The 12,180-nt window shown below is 45.8% G+C and overlaps 1 protein-coding gene across 3 annotated transcripts in view; it reads left to right on the top strand.

The window, feature by feature from the left end:
- Positions 1–12,180, top strand: part of LOC135895845 (carboxypeptidase Q-like) — a 44,974-nt gene that overhangs the window by 4,122 nt on the left and 28,672 nt on the right. The gene's annotated exons all lie outside the window — the stretch shown is intronic.

Below are 12,180 nucleotides of genomic sequence, written 5' to 3'. Positions count from 1 at the left end.
ATGAAATGTCAGTATCTTACAACCAGTAGCCTTCAGGTTTACATATTTTTTCTTCACTCAAGACTGAAATGTAGCGTCTTTAGCATTGAGAAATGCCCTAAAATACAGACAGACGGCTCAACAAAGCAGGACATGCTCTACAGTAATAATTGTGCTTTCTCATGCCCCTACAACATCTTTAATAATCAGCAACCAGTGCACTTCACAATTTTTGTGACTGAGAGCACAGGAAAACGTGGCAGAGATTACAGAATATTTAGGACACGAGTGTCAACCTACAACGAGAGAAGACTGCTTAAATGGGGTCTCATGGAAATACGCAAAACAACCATAACTTCATCGTAAGTTATGCGCGAACAAAAAAGTTTAAACTCACATTGTCGCATTGCACAAGCCATTGGAACAAGCAAGTGCACAAGGCGCTACTGATGGGAAACTCATTCCCTGTCTGTTTCTTTGTTCTTAGCTTCTGCTACTGAACACTCGCTAGCATGATGACCAGCTGTCGACACAGCTAGTCATACAGCTGATGAGCGAGCTGTTTCTGCAGTTCACACGCGGGATAGACTAACCTTCGTGACGCAGGCGAGTCTAGCCATATGTTATTAGCTATCTGTCGATTTGCTCAGCTGGTATTTCACACAAGAGATAGTGAAAAGGACTAAGGCACACAAGTGCACAAACTCTCAAATCTTTAGTGTTTGCATACGCACGGCCAAATATTTAAAACAAAAAGGGTCACTCAATGTAAATAAGAAAACAAGAGAAAAGGGGAGAAATGAACGTGATATAAGCTATTCTAACTTTGTAATGACAACCGTAGCATTACCTTGTTTTTGTTCATAAATTGAAAAAAACTTTCTTTCACAACGAGCGGAGGTGTCCTTACGTGGTTTTATTAAAAGTTTTTTTTTTTTCATAAAGTATGCTGCCAGCATTTCTCGCACTCATTTTAATGTTCAACGCACCAAAGCCTTTGCTCCGTCTAAGATAAGATAGCAACCGCACCACCGCACCATGCGTCGTGTGCCACCAAACTCTCTCGTGACTACAGCATTTTATTGCATATCTGCAGTCCCCTTAACCTCATGGTAATGCAGCGGCACGTGAGCGCTATCTACGATTCTCCACATGTGAAAGGGCTCTTACACATAACGTTCTGTAGGCATTTCATGGGCTGATTAGCATGGTTTATTGGTTGCGCATTCTTAGCTAGTTTTTTCCTGGGGGCATCAACTTTTATGCATAGCCCATTCATCTTTAGAGTGCTGTAATCATCACTTTTACACCTTTCGCCAATGTTTTATGTGGCATTTGAAATTTTGGGAATCTTCTTCATCAAACTTACTTTCAAAGATGTGATGATCTTCATACATTTTAGCTGTCTTCGTTTTGTTGGCAGTGCCACTCGAACCTTCAGGGGAAATAGATGTCATTAAGGAGGCTAGATGTCAACTGTGCGTTGGCTTCATTACTTCCAACCGCATGCTAGTGTTGACCTAGTGGTCATATGATTTGGTGGTAGCTTAGATAGTGCACGAGGACTAAATGGCTGTATTTAGTAACCTATAACTTTCTGAACCACAAGGAAGGAAGCATTTTTCTGTCTTCGTTTTGCACTCCCAATTTCTTTGGGTGACACTCAATGTCAACTTCATGTCCAAAAACTAAAAGCACGTGTTGCATTTGTAACGCCAACTAGAGGCCTCGCTGCGTGCATGAAATATTTCTGAAATTCCTGCCACAGTCACTTCAATAAGCTTGCCATATGGAAAGCAGATGAGAAAACTATCTACACACTAAAAGATTTACCAATTTTGCGCATTTGTTGGTCCATGTCCTTTTAGTTCTCCTTTGCGCAGTAAACCGATAACTGCCGTACTAACTAGTCCTATTTGAAGCCGTATTGAACCCTATCAGCTGTGCTATTTGTATTGGAATTCCAGTAAAGACTTTTTAAGGAATCATTCCAACAATGTGCGGCAAATCTGAGTGAAACACCAATGTATTCTCAAACGTACGTTGCTAACAAATATGCTGAAACAGGTGCTAGAAAAAGAATTTCAACCCCCTCACACAATCTTTGACAAGTGAAAAACCAATGTGGTTAAGCGGGTCAATGTCAACAAGTATGTCGAACCTGGAGCTAATACCAACATTTCGAGGTGCCTCGACCACTGACTGCTTTCGATAAGCTATTGGAAGGATGGCGATGACGAAGTTAATTAAGAATTTTTTAAGGGCAGAGTTAGTCTTATTCTTTAGCCACTGAACAAGACATGTTTGGTAACATTACCTGCGCCCAGTAATACACTTCTGAAAAAAGTCGTTGTTTCTGTAGCAATGTTTATAAACACTTAGACCACTTCAATTCAAAGCAGGCTGATCTGGCACTACAAGGGAGTTAACAGAACCTATGCCGGCGATCATTACATAAAAACACCCCGTAAGCGACAGCTTTTCCAGGCGCTCAGTTGTATTCCACTATGAGCGTGCTCGAGGTTTTCTGCGTCACTGCTGCTGCGTTTGTCACTGCCCGCACATGGCCGCACGTGAGACCTCTTTAGAAATGTCATTTTCAATTTACCGAGGCGAAGTTGTGAACGCTGTGTGCGCGCTCATAAAAAAAACGGCTTTTCTAGGTGTGTCATATGACATTCATGGCAAAACATGCTTGTTAGGTTACTTCTAAAACCCGATATGGAAAGCAGCAGAGAAAGTACATACATGCGCGCTGCTTCAAAGTAAATCTGGGGCCTTTCCAGCGCTCTTTCTGCTCGGACGTGCTTTTCCGTAGCTTCAGATTTGCAACCCGTTTGTTGGTTTCCCCGCTACTGAAACGCTCTTGTTTATAGTCACCAAGGCGGCCACCGTAAGGCGCTAGCGGCATGTCAGCGATGTGCTGGTGAAGAGCGCCGCGAACGGCAGAAGTCAGAGCACTGGCATGGGAAGCAGACGACGGGACGAACGTTATCGCGGTGCTTCCGGTGATTTCGCATTGCGGGTTTTAAGGCCTGACGTACCAGAAAACACATTTTCTTGTGTCTGCTTTTGACAAAAGTCGCCACTTGTACGAGGCAGGTCACATTCACGCAAGCAGGTAATATAATCAGTAGAAAACCAGTGGAAATTGCGATGCAAGTGCGCCCCGGCAACAAAGCTCACTGCGGTAAGCTTAGACGCGGAGTACCAGCATTTATATTCCAGATGTTATTTTGCTGTGCACGTTAACGCTGTTGCGTAATTGATCGTGTACATAGGGGAAGAGCAGGAAAAGATTCGTCGACGATGTAAGAAAAATCTGTAAAATACATACCACTGGGTATGTACCCTTAAGCCACTGCGTGTGTGCCACTAAGTATATGCCCGGAAGGCCAGCGGGAATCTGCCGCTCTACAAAGGACCTTTTTTGACGTCAACTGGGCTCACTGCAAATATCACAGCAACGCCACACCTACACGGTGACATTCAAGTAATTTGAGTTTTCTTGCAAATGAGGGTTGACGTCGACGTTGTTTCTTTTTCACGGCTCTCAAAGAGCGCGTTTTTATATGACCTTCATCATCGCATTGGTGCTCATTAAGTCTTCGCGTAGGACATATTAAGCTAAAACGCTTTTGCGGCTGCCGAAGCTTTTCATGAAAACTGTTGTTATTTTTGGCGATAAACAAACAGTTACGAAGCATTTGCCAGAAAGCTACAAAGATTAACAGAGTGACTGCAGTGGTTATGGCCGATGACGCGTAGGCTTCTGCAGCTATTACTCGGTTTCAATGACAACACTCCCGAGTGCGAGTCTTGGACCTATATGTGACTGGATCGAACCCTTGACGCCGCAGGCACAGCTGCGCGACTGTTCAAACCGTACGCATGCTCCTCTCATGCCAACGCGAATCACGGTCGGGCACAGCTGCAACACACTCCTCTATAATGGAATGTCCTGTATAAGAAAGGAAAAACTCTGCGCCTGTTCTTGTGCGAGCTGTGCTAGGCGCGATCTTTACAATGAACCGACCGGTCTAACGAAAGTTTTCGGAGGTCCCAAGTACTTCGTTATAAAGGCGGATGACTGTATTACACTTCTTCAGCACGACTGGCAAGCTTACGTGACATCCCATATAGCTAGTGCACTTGTGTGCGCTCTAGCTCCCATTCGCCAACTATAATTAAGGACTATCTTCCTCGCTTCACAAGCGGGAGCGTGTCAGTTTGCCCGATTCTCGCCTCGTGACAGCTGACGCCTTGGAACGCTGTGTTAAACTGCGCCCCCCCCCCCCCGCCCCTTCGGGGTCGGCTCTTATTCCCCAGTCCTTTCCTCGTAGCAGAGCGCTAGGAAAACGCTGCGAGGCATTGTACTGCCTTGGCGTTCGGCCCAGGTTGCAGCGTTTCTTTCTGGAGTAAAAAATTCGCCGTCGATTACCAGACTACCTAGTGCGAAATGTATGCGTGTTTTCATTTCGTGATATATTGGCTGGCGTGGAAAATCTGTTTCGTGCGACACGTTGCCAATAGAGCGAACTGCGGCGCGACTACCTCGCTAATCGGGAGATCCTGAAAGGCAGCGCGCGGGCTCACGCGTGGGCACAATTCACAGCAGCAGCCGCACAAAGACCACCCCTCATGCAGTGCCTGGTTTCCATATTTATTTATTTATTTATTTATTTATTTATTTATTTATTTATTTATATAGGTACCCTAAAGGCTCTGAAGGGCATTAGATATGGAGGGGGAGCGGATTGCAATACAAAATAATTGTGTCAAATATAGAAATACCTTAACAAACAAAAAGAAAAAGAAATATATGAATTGGGTTAAAGGAAAACACTGCGGTATAAAGGAATTCTAATGACGCTTCCAGAATGCAATGCATATTTTAATCTGGCGCAACGATACAAATATCACATACACAATTTCGTATGCGCATAGATAACAGGAATACTGAAATTAATCGCGGAATTGGTAAACACCAATATAATATAGTATAATAGTAATATAATATAATAATATGTAATATAGTAATAATATTATGTAATATATTATAATATAAACGTTGAGTGTCACATTTAAATGTGCACGAGTAAACAAAAAAACGTTATATAATTCTAAGAGACGTCTACAGACAAAAAATGGCTGTGGCTTAGGTAAGGTTAAGCCCAGGATGCGAAGCATACTAGCCTTTATTTTAGTTGTTGAACCACTGTTTAGCCTGGTGAACTGCTGTTGCTTGGCTATATTTGGTTCGGCTAGACGAAGAAACAACTCATGCATTACTTCTTCGCCTTCAAGAGTGGAACGCGACAGCGTTCCCGTCGACCCGCCAAGGGGTGTAAGACAATGGGCTACAGGGCAGCGACTACGCGCCCCGCATTGGACGCGGTGAGCGTCGAGCAAAGCAGCGTTCGGCGCGGCAACGAAATGTGCGCCTGAGCAAGAGACGCACGCCTTAGAAACAGCGCGTTTCTAAGGCAACACCGCATTCACTAGAGGCGCTTTTGTACCGCTTTGAAGCGTTGTACTCGTGGCTCAGTGGTAGCGTCTCCGTCCCACACTCCGGAGACCCTGGTTCGATTCCCACCCAGCCCGTCTTGCAAGAGTTGAGCCAAAGCCACTTCTCCTCTGTCGTGACGTCACGGTGTCACGTGATTTCATGGTCACCGCCGCGCCTGAGGAGCTGGGTTGAGCCCTCGTAATATGCTTCGCATAAAATAGCCGTTATTCATGGAGATACTCCAGAAGTTCCCTTTGAAAACTAGCTGCATCAGTGCAAGCGACAATGCTTTCTGATAACGCGTGCTATTCGTTTATGGATTGCGCTAGAGGGGCACATTGGTACTTTAGTGTACGAGCAAATATGGGTTGCACTTTGTGCTCATGATCACGCCTGTATGAAATGTGATGTGCCTGTTTAATGCGATGGTTGTAAATGGTGACTCGCCGTAATGTAAAGAATGAAAACATGTTAAACGTGAATGTTTGCGTCGGGTGTTCAGAGCGGAAATATTGATGCTGTTTTTAAGAATGATATACTCGTACAGGAGGAAATACGAGGATATTATGAATCTTACCGCCTTATTCTGTACTAACTCGACGCGATTCTGCAACGTTACAGTACCTGTGTGCCATATTATCGATGCATATTCTAACAAAGACCGGATGAGATGTGTGTAAAGCTTCGTTTCTGAGTTTACAGGATAGAAACAATGTTTGATTAATCCTAATTTCTTGAGTGCCTCCTTGGTTCTATGCTTTATGTTTGTATGCCAAGTTATATCTGTGGGTAAATAAACGCCCAGGTACTTAAAACTTTGCACGCTCTCTCTATACCTGTATTGTTTACTGTGTTAAGCATTTAGAGGAGTATTGGTAAGCGTAAGAAATGTAATAAGCTTTGTTTTTTTTCCTACGTTTATCTCCATGTGCCAGACCTTACACCACTGGCTCAGTTGCACCAGGTTCGTTTGTAAGCTAGTGACATCCTCGGGATTTAATATGTGCCTGTAAATGACGCAGTGTTCAGCAAAAATTCTCATTTGGGAACCTGTGTCATCAGTTATATCATTAATATAAATAAGAAAAAGCAATGGTCCCAGAGCTGACTCTTGTGGCACTTCTGATATCAGCAACTGGTTGGTATCGATTAGTTAATAATTTGGCAATCCAACTGGTTGTGTTAGAATCTGATCCTAGGTTATCGACCTTCTTGATCAATCGGTTATGTAGAACACGATAAAAAGCTTTTTTGAAATCAATGAATAATGCGTCTGTGTATGTTTGCTCATGTATGTAGTTGTGAATGTCAGTAACTAGTTCTAACAAATGTGTTTGGCAAGTTTTTTTTGTGCCTGAAGCCATGCTGTTTGAGTGAAAGTAAGTTGTCTTTATTTAGATGAGTGATAATGTATGAGAAAAGAATGTGTTCTAAACGTTTGCTGGAAATACAGGTCAGCGATACTGGTCAGTAATTATTAGGACTCTGGCTTTGAATATTGGAATGGCATGTGCCAACTTCCAGTCATTGGGAATGCTCCCGCAGTCTAAGGACTATTGAAAGATGAGCGACACTTAAATGGATGAAACGTAAACCGTCATTTTCAGAAGTTTAGTGTTGATCCCGTCAGGACCAGGGCTTGAATTAAGTGGCAACCGCACAATAGCACGGGCTACGCCTGGTGCTCTTGTTGTTACTTCTGCGCATGGCTTCCGAAGAGCTGAATTAGTGCCCTCGAGAATAATCTAGAAAGGTGACTCATTAGTGAAATTTTCAGAAAAGTAATTATTAAAGACATCGGCTGTGGCTTCCGCGGGAAGAGAGTCACCGCTTTCATCGTTCATTAAAAGAACAGCGTGTTCATCTTTAGGATTAATCACTCGCCATAATTTTGCAGGCTTAGTCTTTAGTTATTGCGGTAACGTACAATTAAATAAATTGTCTTTAGCGTCATTAATTTCTGTCTCAGCCGTAGCGTGCGCCTGTTTGTTCTTTTGCCAATCACGGGCAGCGTTTGTTTTGTTCGCTGTTCGATATGCTCTTTTTTTCCTATTAAGAAGTTTTTTAACATATCCTGTGAACCACTGCGCATCTGTTCTGGTTTTAATGGTTATTTTAGGGCTACAAGTAAGTTCAATTTCTTTCATTTTATCGTTGAATGCGATCCAGTTCTCGTTTGTTGTCCGGGTACTGAACGTGACTGCGAACATGGCGGCAAACTCATCCAACATTCAGTTCATCTTAGTGGTGTCAGCTCTGGAATAGTTTAGTATCTGCTTTGTGACAGTAGATTTTGCTTCGCGGGAGAGTGGCAGTGTACAGTAAACGAGTCTGTGGTCGCTAATTTTCTGAAGTACATTTGTATGATCTTTGCCTGGGGTATTTATGAATAGGAAATCAAGAATACGTTTGCCTCTATGCGGCTCGCGTACCAGCTGGACCAAATCGAACATGGGTATTGTGTGAAGAAAGTGGGACTTGTGACACAGAGAACGTTCTACAATTGATACCAGGGTAATTAAAATCACTGTCTTATCTTAGAATGCATTGTGGGATGCACGCTGAACACGTATTCTATTGAGTTATAAAAATGATCAATTAAGTTACGTAGCAGTCACGTTACGTGCTACGGCGGCGGTAACACGCACCTATCACGTACGTGATGCCATTATGTCTAAACATAACATACAGTAGTTAAAGCGGCGTTTCAATGGTCATAGGTGACGGCCTGATAATCGTTCTGTATAGCGATCTATACACCTATTCCCTTGCAATCGCTCCAATCCTTGCGAAAAACTTTCAAGGTACTCGGGAGGGATAGTTCACCGTTAAGGATGTCAGTGGTCCGCCATGTTTTGGTGCCGATAATCATATCCATGATGCATGTGTCTATCATACTTTTCACTGTGTCTAGTTTAGGACGAATAGTGCGGATATTTGCGAGCAGCATAGAAAGAAAATAATTTCCGTGTGGCTTTGACTTGCGCAATGGCCCTTGTCATTTAGGAAGACGCGGCTCCTTTACGGCTCTCTCGATTACCCTACCTAAGATTGCCTAAGATTACCCTGCATATATAGTATCGGCAGACGCGCTTTCCGCATGCCATCGGGGAACAGACGACGGCGCGCTACTCCGGCGACATGTCGTAGCGGTCGTCACCGCGGAACCCATTTTGCGCGGTACTACGCTTTTCTTCTCACATTTTCCCCATACCCTCCTCCGCTCTCCGCCTCATCGTTCACTGCATCCTCCCCCTCCACTTTCTTCCTAATGCCCTCTTCTATATCGCCATCTTTCATGCCCCGCTGCATTCCGCGTTCGCTCTTTCCCTCTTCGCTGTGCTTTTTCGCTCGGTTACGCCCACGCTTAACGCAGGAATGGGCGCCTAAGAGCTGCGCTCTAAAATCATGGATAAAATAAAGGAGACGCAGGTCTCTCCCTTTTTTAACTGTTTCGCTGGTTGCGCATGTGTCGGTAAGCTCCCTGCTTCTTTCCGTTGTAGCTATATTTATCTCTGCAATACTTTGTCATTCTTCATGTCTTAGAAACTAGTCCAATCTTCACTCATGGTCCATTCACACTGATTAACGCGACAAGAGCCATAACTACGGCAAGCGTGAACACGCCACTGAGTTTTCGATTGCCGGAGACGGACAGCAAAGGGTCATGCGACGAACACAACCAGAGTTGGAAAGCCCGAGGGAGGAAAATGTACCCTAAAAGGAAGACAAGAACTGATAAGATGGCGAAATGGGGACTACCAATCTGAATGTTCACCTTCGCAGCACAAGCTCTGGCGACGCTACAGCCGCGGAGACGAGGACAGACAATTCACATGGGACACGAAGCTCTTGCATTTGAACGGCTCCTTTATAAAGTTACAGCTATTAGACCGTAGCAAAGCATGTTGGAAATGTACAGTGCTCATCTATTGAAACGCAATACTCGGAAAGCGCGGCTGCCACCATCTTTTTTATTTAGCTCAAGTGATCGCCGTGGGACTAAACGCAGTCACAATGCATCACAAAAGTGCTCACTTTCACCGTGTATACCGATGAATCAGCTCGGTGTCCCCAGCGCTTACAAGCGGTGCAAAAATTGCCGGTGGCCATGCACCTCAGTATCGCGCTTCAATTGCTGAGTACTATACGTACTCAGACTGGTTACTATACGTAACCAGTCTTTTTCATCGTTCCATCTGGTGAGGCCGCAAAGAAGCCCGATTGAAGTGAATGGCCTAACCACCTTCAGCAATGTTTTACTAACTGTTCGTGCACCCAAAAACGCAACATGTTTGATGAGATTTCGTTTCACATGGTATTTCGCCAACGCGAACAGGAAAAACGACTGAACATATTAAATCAACGTAGCTGGCGGGAACGCCTGCTGAGCCTTGCTTGGCCGTCACATGCCATTACATTTGTGGTGCCGCCGCATGAAGGTGCCATCGGTCCAAACGCAACCCGCGCCCGGTGCCTATGGGCCGCTTTGGCGGTTCATAATCATTACTGGCGCCTATTTACAAGGTTAGTAGGCATCTACGCTCGCCGCGTCGGCGTGGAGTGCCAAAATTTCCGTCCTCTGTATCGAGCGAGCGGAATGCTGCCGATGCAACAGCAATATAAGTCGCTAGTGTCTCATTCTCCGGGACGAGTGCAACGGGCGTAGATGGTCTCCTGAGGATGGATACCACCTGCATGGAGCACAACAGCCCTGCAGTCACGGCGCACACCTCAGCCAAGAGAACGACGGAAGCTTCTGGCCTTCCATCGGAAGAGAATATAGCTCCAGCAGCGCCACAAAGACCACGCTCATCACAAGCCCTGCCCACACGACCGACGGATACGTCTCCGATGTCGCGAAAGACATCGGGGTAGGAAGTGGTTATCAAGCCTCGTGCTTGGTACAACATGTCCACTGTGACAAACCTCATCATTCAAATGGCCCTGGACGCCTGCCTCAACACTTCATGATTTCAAGGTTTCTCTGTATACAACCTACCAATACGGCCTCAGAGTATGGGTTTCTGCTGTGGCACTAGTTCATAAGCTCGAAGAACTGCAACAGATACAAGTCTTAGAAGAATGGGTCCTTCCAGTCCAGGCGCAGCTCGAGAGTGGTTCTGATTTAAGGCGCAATGTCGTTAATGGCGTTGACCATGACGAAGAACCCGAAAAATTCCTGCAGGAACTACCCTGTCCCACGCGAAAGGTCGCAGCTCCTCGATACCTAGGCAGTGATAGTACGGGTATAATCACGCTTCAATGTCATAATTCCCCACGTGAACGTATCCTGTATTATGGCTGCGTACTGCGCCCGCGTCCATTCAAGCCTTCCGTTGTGTACTGCTACTCTTGTTTTAGACAGGGAAACATGAAGTAATCCTCCCCCTACCCACACAAAGACAATACCGTAGAGCCTGAAACATTATCATCGTTTCGAGGCGGCCTATTCCAAACAAACGGTCATGACATCATTTCCACGACGTTCCCTACGAAGCTAAAGGCCAATTAGCAAGATCGACAACGCCGTTCTTCACTGCCAGCAAGGACCCGTCAGGCTCCACCGATAAAAAAAGTCCCTGTGCACAACCATTACGCCAGCTGGCTTCGAGGCAAGTAACATAACAGCAAGTAAAGCGACAAATGATGCTCCCACGCCTATATATAGCGTAGGCCGTCCCCTTCACGATCAAAACGGGCATCACAATCGATGGAAGACACACGGCATCCCTTGGCGGCGTGTAACTGGAGTTCACTGGGTCAAAAGTAAGCGTTTACGGCAATTCTACGGCCCCCCGCTCTCCTTCCTTGGACGTTCCTGCAAGCTCTGCGTTTTCCGTTCGGGGGCACCTCATCCATCATCGATCCAGAGGGTCACCCACCAGCCCCACTAGGTGCGAATTTCGCTCTCGCAGGCACGGGACGCCACAAGCACAACCTTGGCCATGCCTTCAGACACCATCACAACAGTGATACCATCAGCATTCGAGATTTCAGCTCAAGCACCAGCAGCCTTCTGATATTATATGCTCACACCTTCCGCGGATGCATGACCTACCAAAGTTTTACAGGAGGAGCACTGCAATCTGGTTTCTTCAGCTCGAGCATCAGTACTAAGTCTACATCGGGACTGACCAACACTTGCGCTATCTCTGCGCAAATCCCGAGCTGCCAGACGGTGTACTCTTGGAGCTCCGACTACTAGAGCTGGTGATTTCGCTCTACGGCATCACAGTGGCTGCGCCTCGCTCGCAACATATGCTACCGGTGCTGCCTGGTGCATCTCTTCCGGATTTCGTTAACCCGACACTCCCAATGACGACACCATCTGTACGCTTTAGCTGGACTGTTTTTCTTGGCCTTTTGCGTGCGACTTAATTTCAATCCCGCTTCGCACTAGGAGAGGCGCCCGGTAGGGACGTGTCTACCGCCTCCACATCCGTCGGGGAAGAAAAGGGATCGCATGCAGGTAGGGCGAGAATAGAACACGCTGGCTAGCTCCGCCTGACGGACTGAAGGAAAAAGAACTTTATTGAGAAAAGCACCTGGGAGGTTACCAGCCCGAGCTCAGGCCACCCGAGCATTATGTGCGATGAGGCACAGCCTTTTCACCGCTGCTCAGGGCCACTGGATTGCACATAGTTCATCGTGTAGATCCGACCTAGCCAGGGTGTTTAGCCATCGCTCCT

Source organism: Dermacentor albipictus, chromosome 2 (assembly GCF_038994185.2).
Source record: "Dermacentor albipictus isolate Rhodes 1998 colony chromosome 2, USDA_Dalb.pri_finalv2, whole genome shotgun sequence".
In the NCBI taxonomy this organism is placed as follows: Eukaryota; Metazoa; Arthropoda; class Arachnida; order Ixodida; family Ixodidae; genus Dermacentor; species Dermacentor albipictus.
The sequence above is the reverse complement of the archived record's forward strand: the minus strand, read 5'-3'. Positions and strand labels throughout refer to the sequence as shown.